The sequence below is a fragment of the Pipra filicauda genome, unplaced genomic scaffold, assembly GCF_003945595.2.
Source record: "Pipra filicauda isolate LSUMZ 115617 unplaced genomic scaffold, ASM394559v2 scaffold9_size5747161_pilon, whole genome shotgun sequence".
NCBI lineage: Eukaryota > Metazoa > Chordata > Aves > Passeriformes > Pipridae > Pipra > Pipra filicauda.
Genome location: NW_024105198.1, coordinates 4,839,480 through 4,858,191, shown reverse-complemented (window position 1 = coordinate 4,858,191; position 18,712 = coordinate 4,839,480). Strand labels below are relative to the sequence as shown.

Sequence of the window (18,712 nt, the reverse complement as noted above, 5' to 3'; positions counted from 1 at the left end):
CATTGTGTCCATCTGCTGTTTGCTGCCAGGCATCCCAGCACATGCCCAGTTATACCAAATAAGTTTCCCTCCACCTCACCTTATGCTGAAGAGCTATTCTGGCTTTTCCAGTTCTCTACCTTGAGGTCTTTAGCTGAACTCTTCTGTGCCAGGGAGAAATTCTGAGCAGATGAAAAGCAGACCGTAGAAGGACATAATAATTACACTAGCAGAAAAATGTCAGCAGACTAATGTAGGTCCCCTATAGGGGTTTGAATCATCTTATGAAAAGTGAAGCCATTAAATAAAACAAAATGTTAGAGATTTTGTTGGGAGTGACAGAAGCAGCAAAATGTTCTTCCTGCTGTATCTCTGACGCTTGGCAATTTTTGGCTGAGTAAAAGCAGCAGGCTATCTTTCTCAGTTAGCAGAGCCCAGAAGGGTATAAGGGCTTCTTAAGGAGAAAAATGTGAGCCATGCCCTGGCAAAAGTACTTTTCGGGTATTTTATTATAAATTGTTTAAAAATAAAATAAAATAAAAATCTGCAGCACAATCCTGGCAACAAATGAGTTCAGAGGCACTGCAGAAGCTTGCCAGGATTATCTGGCCTTTTGCCTTTGAATGCAGACTTGATTACAAACTCAGAATTACAAGGCCAACCTATGTAGTTTTGTTAATGGAGGGGGGGTGGGAAATAAATCATCTGCTGGGAAAATCTGTGTGACCCCACATAATTCTTACAGAATTAATAATCAGTATTTGACTATGCTTATCTAAACTTAGTGTTTATAACTGCTTATTAATAAGTCTTTTGAAACACTCCAGACATTGCCCTTGTCTCACTGATGGAGAAATGGAGGCTCTGCTCACAGAATTTCTGTGAATAGGCTCTATTTATTTGAAGAGGAAAAGACATATTCTTTGACAAGTGTGCAAAGGGAAAAAAAAAAATCTGCCTGTGAGTGGGAGTCCAGTTTTCTACCCTGTATCTCACTGAAAGACTGTAAGAAAGGATTCTTACATTACATCAACCACAAATGACATGAGAATTTTCTTTAAGGTACTTCTGAAGCTGGCACCCAGGAGACTCTTGTTCATGCAGAAGATATTTTTAAATTTTCAAAGAAAAGTCAGAGTGTAACTTTTGCTTCATTCTCATAGTTCTTTTTTAGTCTATCCTGTTTCTACTCGGTCCAATGTTCTTATAGATGAGCCTTTTCTGTCTTTTTTTTCTTTTATTTTCCTCCTTTCTAATATAGGGTTAATTCACTGACAACCAAGCAGCAGTCTTTGATGCCAAGATCTACACAAAGCAGCTGTTCCTTCACCCTGTACCAGATAGCACCAGCTCTCAAAGGGATTTTTCCGAAGAAAAAATACCTGAAGCACCACAGGAGAAACTTCTAGTTGACCCTTTAAATGAGGTACTGTGTGGGCTCTTAAATCAAAGCTATTAATGGTGAAGATGCAAAAACCCTCTAAATACTAGCGATGCCAGGATGTCTCACAAGACCTTCCACTCAACACAGTAATATGGAATTGTTAGGATGGGTGGCTACTATAGGGCCACATGTTGTTAAAGCTCTAAATAAATAATGTCTGCAAGGGTGCAGTTACAGGGTAGGTGATAGGAGGGGAATATGAAGGATTGACATAAGGTGGGAGCTGCGCTGTTCCCTCCTCTGCTGAAGGAAAGACTTAATGCTTAGTCCGTAAGATTGTACATCTCAGAACATGAGGAACCACTGTCCAAGTCAGTGGAAAACACGGCCTCCTTTCTTCCTGGAAATTTTTCTCTGGGCATTTGGTTGTCTTTGGTCACCGTTTCGTTTTTGTATGTGTTTTATATCCTGCTGGTAGAACCAGTAATGCTTGGGCAAAGAGAACCCGAGGTCTGTTCTGGTTTAGTTAGCAGTACTTAGCTGTTTACAAGCGTAGTGTTTTTCCGTCTCTTATCTGCAGCATGAGGTTGTTTCTGCATTCTGAACTAACAGAGTTTAGAGCTGCAACATCTTTACTGGCCATGACTAATGCAGGAGCCAGAAAGAACACCATTTGGTTTGAAGATCTGACAATCAGCTGCAGTCTCATCTCAGCCATGCTTGTGTCATCTAGTAGAATTCCACTCAAGCAAATGGCTTTACTGTGGGTGTTATACAATGTAATTGAAATCAGGATCTGTCCCAAAGTGTACAGATCTGACATCAAAAACCCCTGAAGATCCAAGTCAACACATTTTTAAATTAAGCAAAAGATGTGACATGGGTAACAACTACAATGCACACCAGGCCCATGATGGCAGAGTGTGGCACTTTAAAGCAAAACCTTACGGCATCGTAACAGACCTGGAACCACAACCCTGGCAACAAGACAAAACCTGAAAAACCAAGAGCTTGGAGTGACCTTTATCCATTCTTTCTTTTTGGAAGGCTTAAATGACACAAAGACCTTGAGGTTTTGGTTGTCTGCTGACAGATGGAACAGCCTTAAGTATCTTCCTGTTCCCGTAGAAATAAATGAGAATAATATGCATGGTGTTGAAATGCATGTTGATGTGCAGCATAACATGTGTGGCCTTGATAGGACCTGCTGCCAGAGCAGCTCAGCAATGTAGAAGGAGACTGAAATAGATTTTCCTATGCCTGGACTGAAAGGTGTTCCAATTACAAACCACATTTAGCAGAATACAGCTAAATAAAAAGTGCCTACGTCATATACTGCAGCTAGATATATTCCTGAAGCACTTTAAATTAAAAAAGCCTTTACGATTCTAAACAACCCATATGTCTGTCAAAGCTGTCATTGTGCTGCAGCAAGTAAAGAAAACAAAACTTAATTTGTGATGAAGCTTCCCCTGGCTGAAAGCACAAGTCTTCCCCGTCCTCTGCTCACAAATGCAGACTCTCTCTCTCTGACTCCTTATAAAATGCTTTGCATTTCCTTTTGAATCACGTCAAGCTAATTTGATGGCAAACAATCTCTATTTTCTGAAACAGGGAAAAGAAATATAATTATTGCTGGATGGAGGGTGAAGGGGAGTTGGAAACAAACTGAACAGGATGCTGCTAATTGTTTTTGGGCACCAGTGCTGGGAAGATTCTTGCCACCTAAGCAAAAAATATCTCAAAAATGTAATTAATTATAAATGGGAAGCTTTGTAGTATAATTCCAAGATCAGAAGGAGAAAGCAATGTCCTATTACCAAAAATAAAAAAATGAACAAACATTACTGAGGAGATGATCTTTTTGGTAAATAAGCCACTGTTTGGTTCATTATGGTACGTAACTGAGGAGATGTCCCTGGGTTTAGTTTTCAAATTTTTTGAAGGGAGAAGGTGAGATACTTAGGACGTTTAACTTTGGCCTCATTCCTCCTGTAACCAAAGGGTGTTTTGTCACAGGCACAATCTGTTGTAACCATGTCAACATGTTGACAGCTCTTACCCAAAGGCCCCACATCTGTGCGTTGTGCTTCTTCCTTTAAGTGTTTACTCCAGTTTACTACAGTTAGTTCATCTGTACAGATCTGCATTGAGACAACACATGGCTCAGAACTGACTGAGATACCTACTCTGCTTCCTTTTCTCTTGTAGACTAAGCATTTTTGAACTTGTTTGTTTTGGTGCTTTTACTGTACAATTGTTTTCAATTACTTTTGATGTAAGTGGCACTACAGGCAAGCAAGGCTGGCAAGATCTGGTCCTCATTGCAAACATTTCACAGTCGTAATCATCTAAATTGCCTTGTGAAATTGTTCATTAGATAAAAATTAATAAGTCCTATAAATGAAATCCAACGCACCGTTAGGCTGTTGACATTAAATCTGGCATAAAAACATAGTTGTAAATGAAGTCATGTGTATACACATTGATTTGGGGCCAAATCTTGAGGTCCTCGAACAATTTTTAAACCACTGTTTTCTCTGGCAAGTCTGCTGAATGGGAGTAAAAACACTGGCCTAAGTTGTAGCTCTGAGAGCTTTTTGTGAAGATTTAATTTTTACATGAAAATGTCCCCCTGCCACATGCAGGATTCAGGGTCTTGAAGTGAATAGACTTCTCCACTTCCCTGATTCTGACTACATAAAAAAATTAATGTGTAAAATTACAGTGATTTTGGTACAGAGACGAGTCTGGGACCTTGGAGACTCAGTGTTTTGGAGGGTAATATGGCACTGTAGCCAGTGGATTATCCAAATATTAGTGGGTAGCACCCAGCACTTAATTATTTCTTTCTTGCTCTTCCATCTGGGCATCCCAGAGGGTTCAGGTTCACAAGGCAGATCACAGATGACTATGTTCTTCCCCATCGAATATTGCCAATTTTCTATGTACATAAATCTACTAATGTTGTACCAGATCCTAGCATCGCCTCAAGTTGTAGTTTGGCAAGAAAAATAGGGAACTAAACTAAAGGTATGTTTTTAATTGGAATAGTAATGAGAGGAAAATTTTTTCTCACTCATTACAGGATAAATAACCCTTTTCAAATTGAGGGAGCTACTTCACAATTATATCAACAGCTCTTAAAACTGAGCTGAGCCTCAAGTTTTGCGGTTTTGCAGTCACTTCAGGAAAAAAAATGGTTCTGAGTTGTCTTGGGTGAATTAAAAAAAAGGTTAGAAAATGAGTGATTCTGTAAACATAATTTTAGTCTATCGACAGATGGGAGAAATGCAGAACAGGTTGTAAAAGTATAAGCTCAAGTATTATTAATATTGTACTGTTGCTGAGCCAACTTGTAGATGAACTGAAAAAACATCCTATTGGTTAAGTAATCACTACACATATGCTTTTGGAGATTAATACTTTGAGTTTTCATAGCTTTTGTATGTGTCAGTTCTGCTAAAAGGATGAAATTGCAAAAATGCACGGGTAGCAAGTTTAAAGCATAAATAGCGATGTCAGACACACTTTAAGGATAATCATGACTCCTTTACATCCAGTAGACCTAGTAGTCTCAGATATGGAAATAAGACTTTTGACAGCCAAAAATGTTTGAGAAAGTGGGAAAAGACCAAAGAATGTTGTGTGATATTTTAAACCTGGGTAGATATTCCTGCTTTGGTTTTGAGTGCTCCGTTTTCTGCTATACACATGCCATACTGGTGGTCTTGAAAAGTGATTTCATAGTCACTGTGGCTTCCTCCCTTTCCTATCATGGTAACTGAATTTTTAAGTATTAGCACTGCTTTATTCCAGGAGAGTATTAAGATATTTCAAGTATCACAAAAGAGTGTAACTCAGAGTCCTCAAACTACCCTGCTAGAAGTTACGTCAAATTCATGGTCAGGGGAATAACACTGATTGAGATTTACTTGCATCTGCATGACTTAACTATGTGTTTAGTACTAGATTTGGCTGTGTGACAAGAAGTGCCGACAGAAAACTTTGTTTTCTGTCCATGAGTTCTTGTACAGTTTTGGAATTCCATATTATATTCACCGATGAGGAGTTGAACTTGTTCATCATTAATGGAGAAGGAGAAAAAGTTTAGCTACTGGCCAGTTTGAAATTTAAGATATGTGATTTAAAATGAGAATACAAAAGAAGATTTATTTTGAGTGAGATCAAATTTGTTTATTAACAGAGTCCTTTGTGGGAACCAGATAGGGAAATTTCCCCAGGTAGGGAAATCACCAACACCTCACAGGGTCATGTCCTATGCTTGAAAAATACTGGTGTCAATCTGTGCTTGTAGAGATTTGTCAAATGAAAACATGTTTAACTGTTTTTCTAAATCTAAATGTATTGAAATATAATACTAAAAATGTAGGGACTTATTTTGGTGTTTTGATTGTTAGTGACTAGTGCTGGCTGGGTCTACTCACAAGGCTGTGTCTGCTGCAAGAGGTGCTGCCGTGATCGTGATGGAGACGGCCAAAGTGAGAAGCTTTGAAAAATCCTGTGAAGTTCCAATTTGCCTTGCTGGCAAAATATTAATCTGTGAGGTTTGTTTCAGATATCTGGTTTCAATGCCTGAAACATGTAATGGGGCACTTCAGAGTTCTGACTGTATAGGAGGCAAATCAAGTCCATAAGAAATCTTTTTCTTTTCTTTTTTTTTCCTAACTGTACATATACTTCATGAAGAAAGTCAGCTTTTTGACAGAGCTGACCTAAGGACTACACTGTTGTTTCATATTATGAGGAGTTGCATGAGTCTAAAGAGGAGACATATATCATGTGTCTTTGAACCCTAATACTTACATCGGAAAAAAGAGCAGTAGCTAGATCACTGAAGTAAAGGTGAAAAAGACAAATCACCTCGGGGTGCCCCAGGATCCCAGCTCTAAAATATTTGCAATTGCTTTATTTTAATGTTTTCATTTATTCTTTTCCTGGTATTCAGTAAGGGCCCCTTGACACCTAAAGAAGGAAGAAAATGTCTTCACACTGTTAAAACACTGGCCACTAAATGCAGGAATATTTTCTTGTAGCATGTTCTATGTATTCCATTATATTTGTAGAACAATATTTCAGTGACTATTTGAGGTTCCCTGTAAACTTGCTCAATCTCTTAATTTAACTCTTGGTAACAACTGTTTTGATATTAACAATAATCTCAGAATAGATTAAAATAATTAAAATAAGCTTTTTAATTTTCCACACTAGTAACATATGAATTTCCTTGACATCTTAACACCTCAATATTTCAACCATTCTATTACTCCCAATGGATCTTAGATTCCGTTCAAGGACAAAACCACAGAATACCTTTGGAATCACACCTCCTTCTACCGGAGTCATTATAAGATTTGTCTTAGAGATTAATATGGACTATTCATAGAAGGTGAAATAAAAGTTTATAATCAAAAGAAAGAAAAGGAATATGGAAAGTAAAGTTTAAGTATGAGCACTTCAAGAAGCTGTTCGGTATTTTTTCTGAGATAAGTTGTCTTTCACTTTTCCATGTTTTACTGTCAGGAGGTCTTTAGCTGCCCAGCACCTTTGAAAATCAAACCATTTTTATAGAGTACAAGGTCTGAAGCTTATGCCCTTTAATATATTTGCCAATAACTTATTGATATTTCATATGCATAATTATATATTTCTTATGAATGTAACTCCTTCTGTAATGAAAACTTTAAGCCACAATCATACAGTGAATAAGTAACAAACCCAGAAGGAAAACATAAAGGTCTTATCCTCTGCCTCAGAACTCCTGGGCATCTGCATTTTGCTTTTAGTCTAAAGATTGTGGATGAGGATGTGAATTTGGGAGCTAAGCAAGCTGACAATTTCTTTTCAAAGTCATCCTTGCTGCAATTCATTTTCAGCCTTTTCAGTCTCCCTTGGACAGTCACAAAAGATGGCTTTATTATGCAGTTCTCTTGCCCTATTTTTGTACATATCATTTTCTGTTTGTCATGTTTAGGGCACCTTCATTTCCTCTGTTTCACAGAAACAGAGATGATTACATTAAGTGTGGAAGTCTTCTCTCCTTACTTTTGGTCAGTAAACCATAGAATTATTTTCCATTATTCTTCATAAATTTTGGTGGGGTGGTTCTGGTTGAGTGTTAATGTAGCAAGACCCACATGGTAACAGAGCTACTACTGCAAGCTGGGGAAGGCTAAACTTGTATTAATAAAATGACTTCATGTTGTCCTTGTGAGATCTATTAGCTACTTGCTGCATTACAGCATCTCTCCTTCCATATAAATCCTCAGGAAAAGATACAGGAGTTAGAAGGGTCTGGAAGATGTTTTCAATCCTGTTTAATCACTGCAAGTAAAGGGAAGGTATTAGAAATACCCCTGAGGCTAATCCTGACAAATCACCCTCATTCTGCAATGTAGAACTGATATGTGAGACTGTGTTACATTTGAGTTTCCACCAGCAGGAGAACCTGAGCGAGTGTGAAGCTGTCAGACTTACATGTAGACTTTGGGAACTTGATCATCTGGATGCCCAGTTTAAAGCTCTTAAGGTATTCAGGTATTGCAGTGGTGAGGATTATATAGATAATTCACTGGCCAGAAGGTTAAATCCACTTCTCAAGATGGGAATACCAAATTAATAATCACTTCAAAAATGTCTATGACTTACCTTTCAGACACTCAGAGCTCTCCCTTACATCTGCCTTCCCATTCCCTTCTGCTCCAGGGCAGAGCCTCTCTTGCAGCCAGTAGTGCTTTCTCCTGTGGGACTGAAGGTGAAGGGCTGATCTCCCATTTTCCTGAGCTAAAAGAACCGTACGGATTTCCAGCTGAAAATCACATACTGCAGAAGGCACCATGCTGTACAGAACAGCTGCTCCCAGCTCTCTCTGCAGGCCCTCTCTCCTCAAAATGGCCATTGCCACTCGTGTGGAAGTATTTTGGTTGGGTACAGTGCTGTGTGAGGAGCATGTGTGGGGAGGGGTCTGCCTTCCCCAGAGACCCTCACAGGTGTGGTAGAGGTGTTGCATCTGCCAACCCATTTTGGGGGCACTGGCTTGTTCTGCTCCACCCAGTGCCGCACAGCAGATGGGAGCATCTGCCCTTGCTGTCGTAGCCATTGGAACGGGGGCTAAAGATGAGACTGCACATTCCAAAGTCACATACATTGCTCTAGAGGATAAATCAAGGTCTTGTTTGATTTGAAAACAGAAACAAACCAAATATTTTCATGCACTGAACTTTGGGAGAAGCATTCTGGGTTGGAACCCTGTTAAGTCACACTGACTTGGGGACTTCAAAACTACATTGTGTTCCACAGACAGGTGCTGTCTTTGGTCTCTATAGGATTTCCAGATGGCTCTGCATCCAACACTGGCATTATGGAATAAAACTGTCCTTCCACTTGCACCAATTTCTCAGGAGTGGTATTTGGCTTTTACTGTGTAAAGAAGAATTGTGAAGAATCTTTCCTGGACTCAGCTTTAAACTAATCCTTTATTCTTAGGGATTTTTTTCTTCTTTTGTCAGAAATAAAGGTGTTAAGAGATTTTAACGCCCTTCACCCTCACCTTCAAAATTCAACCAGAAGATGTGCAATTGCTGGGATGTGATTTTGATTTCCTCACTGGAAAACAGTATGAGAAATAGTCCTTCACAAGGACACATTTTCCAGTTGAGGAAGCCCTAAAGAGTTTACTCCTCACCTCTCTTTTTCTATCCTTCCACCTTGCCTAGGAGGACCTCGCTACACCTTTTGCCTCACCCTCTCCTTGTCTCTGCCTCCTCCTCACCTGTATTTAAGACCTGCTTTGAATTTCCTACTTCCCTTAAAGTTCTTTCACATCCATCTGCTGGCATATCCCTGCTATCCTCTTCCATGCACCTTGTGAGGGATAAAACAAGGGATAAATCCCACTACCTGTACAGTACATGTATGTGTGATCACCCAACTGTGAGTCAGGAGGTCTGTTTCCCTTGATCTTTTTCTGCCCTAGGTTGGATGGATCCATATTTTGTGTCCTCCACTCAGGGTGCCATTTGTGATTCCCGATTTGTCGAGGAAAAAAACCCAAACACCTGCTTTTCATTTGTTTAAATATGTAAATGAGATGACTGTAAACCACTAGTAGTTAAAATGCTTGTGAACTTTATATGTTGTTTTCCCTCACTAATGTAACTGCAAGCTGGGAAGGGCTCACAGGAGAGACTTGTTATGGTGGTGTAAAGCTGGGGTTTGCTCCACTAACCTGGTGATCTACTGACACGAGTAGTTCCCATGGAACTTTTTTTTTTAAATTAAAAAAAAATAAATCATGGAATAATTTCCCTAGAAAAGCCCTGGAAAACAAGACTGAACAATTCTGGTTTAGCTTTTGCTATGCCTTCAGCGTGTAATTTGCTCCCTCTCTAGCCCTTGGTGCCTCTGTTTACATCTCTGGACCGTATATTGATGTTTGCCTAATGAAATGCTGCTCTGGAAGATTTATGGGTGTACATTAATAGAATAATTAAAGGTCTTGGAAAGTCTGAGATGAAATCTGTACCAGGTCAGGGGGGAAAAAAGAGAGAGGGGAAATAAGAGGTGGGAGGTGATGTGCCTGCACCTACGGCCTGTTGGCTGACCTGGCAGGTTGGGGTGGTGGGTGTGGGCATGGGAAGTGAATCCAGAGTGCCAGGGCTGCCAGCCCTGCTAGGAAGAGATGCCTGGGGAGTGTTTGCACCCAGGGCTTTCAGCGCTGAGGCAGCAGCCTCTGACCTTTCCTAGCCCAGCCTGCTTGTGGCTGGGTTGCCTTGGGAAATGCAGGGGGTTTGGGAAGGAGGGAGATGCGAAGGGAGGGAGAGGGGGGAGGCAGAAGCGAAGCGCACACCCCCAGCGCGGGGAACAGACCGCATCCAGCTCTGGCTTTTGCAGCGGGGGAAGAGAAGAGGGGAAAACCTCCCAAACCTAAAACAGGGGAGACCGGGGCAAACTTTGCGCGGCTGCTCCCGCACCCGCGGCAGTGCTGAGCATCACCTGTGACGCGCGGGGCGGGGGCGCGCATCCCCCCGCGCACGGCGGGGACCCTGCGGGGAGCGCGCCCAGCCCGCGGGGGCGCGCCCGGCGCGGTGCGAGCGCGCGTGTGCGCGCAGGAGGCGCGGGGAGCGGAGCGGAGCGGGGCCGCACCGCAGCGGCGGCGCGGGGGGCGGCTGCTCACTTGGCTGACGGATGGATGGACGGCTGGCTGGGAGAGATCCCGCCATCCCATTTGTGCTCTCCTCACGCGTCTTGCCTCCCTGCTTTTTTTTTTTTTTTTTCCTTCCTCCTTTCCTTCAAAATCTCCCTGGGAATTTTGTATTTTGCAGGTTTTGGTTTTTTTTTGTTTTTTGGTTTTTTTCCCCTCCTCTCTTTCTCTCTCTCTCCTTCCTGCTGAGGATACGTTCTGCTTGCCAAGTTTGTAGTGACACCTCTCAGATTCCCCCGCTCCCGGTTTTTTGGATCTATTACAGTGCCCGGTTGTATATAGACATACTGTGGTTTTTTGCCTTTTTTTTTTTTTTTTCCCAAAAAAATTGGGATTCTTTGGGAAGCTAATGGATACTGAGGAGGACGATCCTAAAAATCTCCTTTCGAATCTGTAAATGAGGTGTACGAAGAAATTCTTAAATTCAGCCATCAATTTAGCTCCATGTTAAGCACCTCGAAGTATTTATGATTGCAGAGCAGGTGCAAGCAAGGATTAGGAATAAGGTAAGGGAGCTATTTCTGTCTTTGAGGCAGCAGCATTTGCTCAGGGTTATCAGCAGAAGCTTCTCTCCTTTTTTTTTTCTCCATAGAGTCTGAGCCGATTTATTTGCATTTTTGGTGCTGTTCTCCTGTCCTTCTGAGTCTTTTCTAATATGCCTGATTGCTTTCCATCACTAAAACACACATTCCTTCTCCCTGCTTGCTCTGAATTTGGGAGTTTCTTGACTGTGCACATGTTTTGGCTGTTATTTGGTAACTGCTTAAAACCACCAATCCTCTGTTTAAAATTATTTCTTATCTTGCACTTTCACCACCCAACAGGATTCCTGAAAAAAAAAAAAAAAAAAAAAAAGAAAACACCAAACCAATAGAAAACTGCAACACAAAAGATTTTTTTTTTTCAATTTGCCTCTAAAAAGGAGAGAGAAGTAGTTAAAATTCCCCCAGGGAAAACCGAGGGGGGGGATATAATAATCAGGTTCTTCCTCTAAAAGCAAATGAACTCCCCTCCCTCTTCCCTCCCTCTCACCAGCAGTTCCCCGGGGCTGAGCTTGATTTCTGGCTCGTGGGGTGCAAGGGGGGAGCGATTCCTAACGGGTGACTGGGAAGGGAGGGAAGGATCCCCTGCTTCCTTCTGGGATGCTGCAGGCTGCTCTCCATCAGCACGCTTTACTAATTTTTGTTTTATCAGCTCCATTTAGGGATATAAATGGCACGAGCAAGGATATCAATTACCAGCTAACTGCAGCGATAGCCCGTGTTTTATGGGATTTAATGATTTCTCTTGTTTTGAAAAAGCTCTTGTGACGCTAACAATAAAGAACTCCATAAATCATCTAAATGAATTGTGTTCCAGCAAAGTCAATTTTTAGCCTTTTGCTGGGTATCTCCTCGTCCTGATAATTAATTGCACTAACAGTTGTGAACATGTTTGTGCTAATAAAGGTGCCATTACTAAGAAGTGGCTTTCTTGATATGGGTCCCATGTTTACTGAACTCCTACAGGGTGCCTTAGCTGTAGACAACTGCTGTCCCCTCCTCTGTAAATACAGGAACAGATCAGATGATTGGGAACTGAGTGTAGTGCATGAACATACCTGTGTGGTGAAGCGACACCTTCCCCAGCACTGGAAAGAGGGAAAACCCATTTAACAGGCTACTTCAGTCACTTTTGTTGAAAGCAGGAGGTAATCATCACTTAGGCCTTCTGATTACGTGTTTTGATTAAAAGACAAGCAAATGAGGTTGGTTCCTTTTTTTTTCCTTTTTGTTTTTTTTTTTTTATCTTGATGACTTTATCATCAGCTTTTTAAATCCTCTTAGAAATAAGCAGGAGCTGTGGAGTTCAGTCCTTCAGCAGAATATAGCAGTGTTCCTGCAGTGCTGTGAGGAAAGCTCCTCTTTCATGTTATCCTTTTCTGTTGCTTTATTTCCACCTTCAGCTTTCATGATCACATTTTTTTTTCATCTGTTATTTACAGTCAAGATGTACTGAAAAGGCTGGAATAAAATAATGCTGTTCTCCTTATGGAGGGAAACATGCTATGAGGAAAGGACTCAAGTTTGGCTGTTCTAACAGAATTGTTAAGCCACAGGGCTTACGTTTAATTGAGTTTTCTTTCCACTACCTTTGACAGTCTTTAACATGGTTTGCAACTGGTGATGTTACACACATATATACATGATATATTACGTATATCATCTACATGGCTCACTGTGTGTTCAGTTAGAGTCTCATTTAGTGCTGCCCATAAATCATTCATTGTGAAAAAACATCAGAGATTGAACAGGTGCAGGTTCAGTTCACCATACGATGGGATCAATAGTTGTTGAACATAATACCCTTATATAGATATGCTGAGTCTCTCAGAAATGGTTACCATGGCTTTTGATTTTTCTTTTTTTTTATCAGTCTGGTAAGATTGAAATTCTTGTGACTGCTGAGTAGGCATTTGAGCAAAGTTAATAGAACCAAATCTAAGAAGTTATTTTATGAAATGTATGTAGATTTTAGTGCTTTCTCTGAGCCCCTCAGAAAGGAGTGTTTTATTAGCATGAAGTATTTCAGAGATGCTGAGTTTGGTCACACTCTCCTTATTCAGGGAAAAATTTCCATAGAGTTCATGAATCTTTACATAAAGATGTATTCAATAAGAATTTTTGACTGTGCAATCAGGCAATTTAGATGGTAACTCTGATGCCAATATTTCTCATTTAAGGTTAATTCGTGAGTGTTAGAAAGTTTACTGTTTATGTCCATAAGCTGGAAAGGGTCAACGAGTGTTTCCTGTTGTGTCACCAGTACAGCCCCTGTCATTCCTTCTTTGCCAAGGAACAGTTACTCAATAAGAACAGACTTGCATTTGAGCTTTTAAAATGTCTTTCCTCTGAGCATCAGGAACATTTAGAGAACTGAACTGGTGACTCACTAGGAGGGTTGTCTGTATCCTTGCTACTGTTCATTATTGCTTATATCTTCTGTTCATTTAAGCATAATCTAGTTCTGGAATTGACAGGTCATTGCTTGAATAAATTCCTTGTTTATTTTCTTGTTTGTTTTTCTATTTGAACACGCTTGTCCCCACACACTGTAATAATGATAATTCCTTAAGCAACTGTGAGTTGCAAGCAAATGCTCAAGTTCATAGGTCAACACAGTGGTTTGTGAGTGGGTGCAGCCTGTTGCTGATCAAGATGAATGGCAAATTAAATCTCCAACCATAATTTCTGGTACAGTTACAATGCACTTCCTGTTTAGATCTTGCTGTTAAATTAACTAGAGGAGGGTTTTTTTCAGATGGTACACAGTCATACAGGAACCTTGTACTTTAATCCACAGGATGGGAGCTGGTAATTTTGCAGTGGAAAACTAGAGATAGAGTTTTCCACACATGTTCATGCAGTTACTAATAGTACTGTTTGATCATGCTTCAAATTTACTTGAAATCTCATAGTGCTTTTCAGATGTGAGCAGCTACCAAAATCCCAATTATTTCTGGTGGAAAGCACCTGAAGTAGGTGACTAATCTGAGATTGTGCAGTGGTTCAGTAGTCAGATTAAGTATGGGACCTGTGGCCTTTGTTGCTCAGTTCTAGGCTGTAGCCACTAGATGGGTATGAAACTTCTGCAAAAGTAACAAATGTTTCTGAGGAAGAAAAATGAATACTTATAGAGATAAAACTATTAATATCTGGCAGAAATATGCTTCACTGAAAGAAACAGAAGTGTGGATACCAAAATTTACCTACTTTTGATAGTGGTTTTTACAAGTTCCATGAATGCTATAGGATGTCAAATGTTCATTTTACGCCTATGGAGATGCCGGGGCATCAGTTTGGCCTCAGCCAAAGATGCCCAGGTGATGACCTCTCCACTATATAGAGCAGTGGGACACTCTCACGGAACTGCCCACTGTCAAACCCCTTCAAGCCATGTGTCCTGCTGGCTGTGTGATCCATACTGTGAGGTGCAACTCCATCTGAAAGAGCAGGAGGTGCAGAGCACCCAAGTGTGATATGTAGCCAGATTCTGTTACCTTTATGCTCTTACGATCCCAGCAGAGTCAGCAGGATGAGCTCAGTAAAGTACACTGAAGTTGTGACCATTTCATATGGTATTTGTTTTCATTTAGAAATGCCAGAATTAATGGAAGCTGCTTTCCCAAAGATTTATGTCTAGTACATTGAAACAAACTCTTTCCCAGCTGAAACACTGATGAAAGCATTTCCTCTCTTTCTCATGCCCAGTAACGTGTTGCAGTTTTTCTTTTTTTTTTCCTCTTGGGAGGTTGACTGAAGCATTCAGAGTCTTGCAGAGCTCCTCATACCTGCTCTGTCACTTACTTTCAGCAAATTTGCATCTTCCTGAGATAGTTTGGACTGAATCAGCTTCTCAGTGCACAGAGTAAGAGCTAAGAGAAATTTCTCCTTGGCTCCACATATTGGTGGTCCAAGCTTTAAGTTGTAACATCTGTCTGTGGAAGTCCATGTGGAGGAGAGGAGTAATTGCCAGAAATCTGCTGTGTCTCCAAACAGTTAAGACAATGGTTTTGCATAAATAAGAATAAGGTTTCACAAGAGACCAATTTTGGTTATGAAAGCAACCAGATTGTTGTGATACCAGATGTGAGGTTGATTCCTGCAACTTTCCAGGAAACAGCAATACTTGTGCATGAGTCTTGTGGGCTGCAGAACTTTTCTGCAAAGTCAGGGAAAAAGAAATTATCTGAAGCCTTTTAGGTTTCTAAGTATGCATGTGCCTCAAGGTTTACTTCCAAAATGAAATTTTGTAGTTTTATCAATGTGAAGATAAATCCCACCATGCTTTTTATTTTTTTCCCCAAGAGAGAGAAAAGCACTGTGTTTCAGGAGGGGAACTGTGTTTTGGGGGAAGTCTTCAGATACCTTTTTTATGTGGAGGAAGAGGCTGGACAGGTCACCTGCACAGTAGGAAGAGGAGGATGAGAAAGATGACGGGACTGAAAGTAGGGAGAATGAAGCTAGAAAGAAGACTCATGTCAAAAAAGATGATACATTGAATTTTGTGATGATAAATTGCAGCAATATTGTTAATCAACTTCCTAACTTTATATACTGTGAGAAGACTAACTTCAGATCCTGTATAGAGGGGAGAAATGCTGGGAGACAAAACACTTTTATTTGTGAATTCCAGTAAAACAATATAAACTCAACTGTAAGCTGTTTTCTTGAACCTTAGTGACAGAACTGTAATTAGCGTAAAATTTCCAAGTACTGGGATAAATAAATAAATACTGGATAGGCTTATTTATTTATTTAGTATTTGATCCATTTCCTACCAAGGGGAACTTTATTATTCAGAGGAAGGAAAAAAGGGGGATTGTGTATTGTTCCTCTGAAGTGGATGGGAGATTTTCTATCCCAGTTGCCAGAAAACAGCACAGGGGGTTTCTGAATTTCGAAACAGAAATTGGAAGTACAAAATTTGTTAATGCTTATACAGTTATTTGTCAGCACTTAATATGGTGGAAGTTCATTTTAAGGAAATAGGGATATACTTGCAGATATTTATTTTTGACTCATGCCTTTTCTTTTGCTCAACAATTATTCAGAGTTGTCTTATCTGTTATTTTGATAAAGCATCACCTCTAGCTGAGGTATATTTGACTTTATTATAAAAAACCCCTAAACTCCTGAAGTAAAAAAAATTGGGACTGGATCTAATTAAGCATATTTATTGGGCAATTAAAATTAAAAGCAGATGAAGTTTTACTGAAAGACATAGCCAGGTAGAAATTTATATTGAAGTAAAATGAAAGTTAGATGTTACTAAGTTATAGATGAGCTGAGTTCTGAGGTTTTATTTTTTGTGTATATTCCCCAGGCAATCAGGAGGTTCAGCCAAAATTGCAACCTGTGTGTGCAAGACACTGCACAAGAAGGTGATGAAATTATAAATACTTTTTGTATTCCAAGGAATTCACTCTACTATGAGTTCCTATTGCGTGATTTAGCACAGTTGCACTGAGTTTGGATGTTCACAACATGTGAAAGCACCATAAATTGTGGAAGAGCTGGAATACTGTGTGAAAGTAGAGTGGTCAGAAAGACAAGTTTAGTGTGCCCAGGGAAATAAACATTTGGAGGCACTTCTGAAAAGAAGATCATTGAACATTGCAAAACTTTTCTCATCTTTGGTTGGCTCAGTTAAAACATATGCGTGTATGTATAGATATATACACATGCACTGCTCTGGATGGTAGTGCATAACAGAAATGGTGTGATGGTCTGGTTCAAACTTCAATGTGAAAACATAGAGATTGCAGCAATGTTATTGGAGTTCATATGTACAACAAAAGTTCTTCATACACAGCTAGTATGTATGAAGAAATAGCATTTCATTTAATCACACAGTGACTTAGTCAAGTTTTGTGTCTTTAATGAATTAACAAGAGATGCATAGTTAGCACTACTTTTCTCTGCTATTTCATTTGCTTTTTCTCAAAAAATTCCAAATATAAAAATGTAGATTGACTTTTAGCCTGTTTAGCATGTTTTAGCCTATGTAGAGACATGGACTATTTGGCAAGTGAAGGTCTAAGTACAGAATGAACAAAATTGAATTATAAATGTTACTTTAAAGAACATTAAAGTTATATTAAAGAAAAAGAGATTTTCTGTTGTTTTGGAACATGTGCTGCAACTAACATTTAAGAACAGAACTAACATTTAAGAACATTTTAGAAAATGCAAACACTACTGATTTCATTGTTCTTTGTTTACATCCGTCATTTTGCACTCTTGCAAGTCTTGATGTTTTTGCAGATTGTTGCTGAGGTCAAAGTTGACTCTTAACTTTTTCTGTTTGAGTAAGTTTGCTGGAGTAATTAGGAGCAAGATCTTGTAGCATTTGGAACCTTGGTGATGGAGAAGGCACAAAAAGGGTGCCACAGCTTTCCTTTCCGACTGTTTAGTGTTGTTTTCCATTGCCTTCATTCTTGTCCCCAGTTTTTCTCTGTACTTTTTTTTCTCCTATTTTTCCTTTTTTCTGCTTCACCTTATCTAGTTCATCAGAAGGGTGCAGAGGCTCACTGCCACTAGCTGGGATACAAAGAGGGAGGAGAGCCAATAAGGTAGTTTGGGTTTTGCTTTCCCATCCTCACTCCTCACCCAGTTGCTGAGGCTCTGATGCAGCAATTAGACTGTGCCAAATTTTTGCAGCATACCCAAAGTCTAAGGCCTTTGCTGCAGCTTGTCCACAAGAAAGAAACACTGGGAGCACTTTCCGTCTCATTCCTTTGCTTGGCACTTACATTAAAATGTATTCTGGTACTCAATCTATTTTGTTTTCCCATCCATAAATTGAACTACTACCCTGAGATGCTGTGAGGATTAATGAATGCTTGGACAGCTCACTGCAGATGGAAAAAATACAGTGCTGCCTCTTCAAATCATTATGTATAACCCTGCATAGTTCAGAAGTGAGCAGAATTTGTATAAAGGCTCTGGCAGATGAAGCAAGAAAGTATTAAACCTCCTATTAATGGGGGATCCATAGTTCTTTCTTCATCTGACATCTATTCTTGGTTCAATGACCAGCAGTGCAATGAACAACCCTCTTCTTGTGAACCTTCCCTTTTGTAATGCCCTTTGAAAATGAGGAGTGTTTGACACGGGGAAATCTTGTTGGACCCCAATGGATGTTGTTCAGCTTTTGTGAAACAGCAATACTTAATTCTTTTCAAGCATGTTTCTTCCAAAATAACAAAGCATAACATAGTATCCCTATGTATATGGGTCTGGCCATTCATAAAATGATTGTTTCTTTAAGAAAAGTAAAATATTTATTATAAACATATATTATAAACATACTTGTGAAAGAAATCAACATTTGTGATGAGGAGTTAGAATCCAGTTAGATTTCTAATACTTTGTTAAAAAGTGTTTAAAATTTCATTTTCTCCTTGCATAGAAACATATTTCTCTGAGAATTACAACTTCCTAGATAGACAATTATATGCCTCATTTTTTGCACATTTTAAAAATAGCTTTGAATAACTAGGAATATGTAATGAAAATTGTGACACACCTTTCACTGTCATAGAGCTGTGATGAAAACATCCGTGATGCCAACCATTGCAACTC

At 39.8% G+C, this 18,712-nt stretch overlaps 1 protein-coding gene across 2 annotated transcripts in view; it reads left to right on the top strand.

Moving 5' to 3' along the window:
* Positions 1–1,291: 1,291 nt before the first annotated feature.
* The window catches only part of NLGN1 (neuroligin 1), a 395,043-nt gene continuing 377,622 nt past the window's right edge, over positions 1,292–18,712 (top strand). The window contains exon 1 of one of the 2 annotated variants that reach the window (XM_039378139.1): positions 1,292–1,405. The gene's annotated coding sequence lies outside the window, so the exon portion shown is untranslated. Of the gene's footprint in view, positions 1,406–10,897; positions 11,093–18,712 lie in introns of those variants that run through there. The other variant, XM_027724638.2, reaches the window with a different exon arrangement.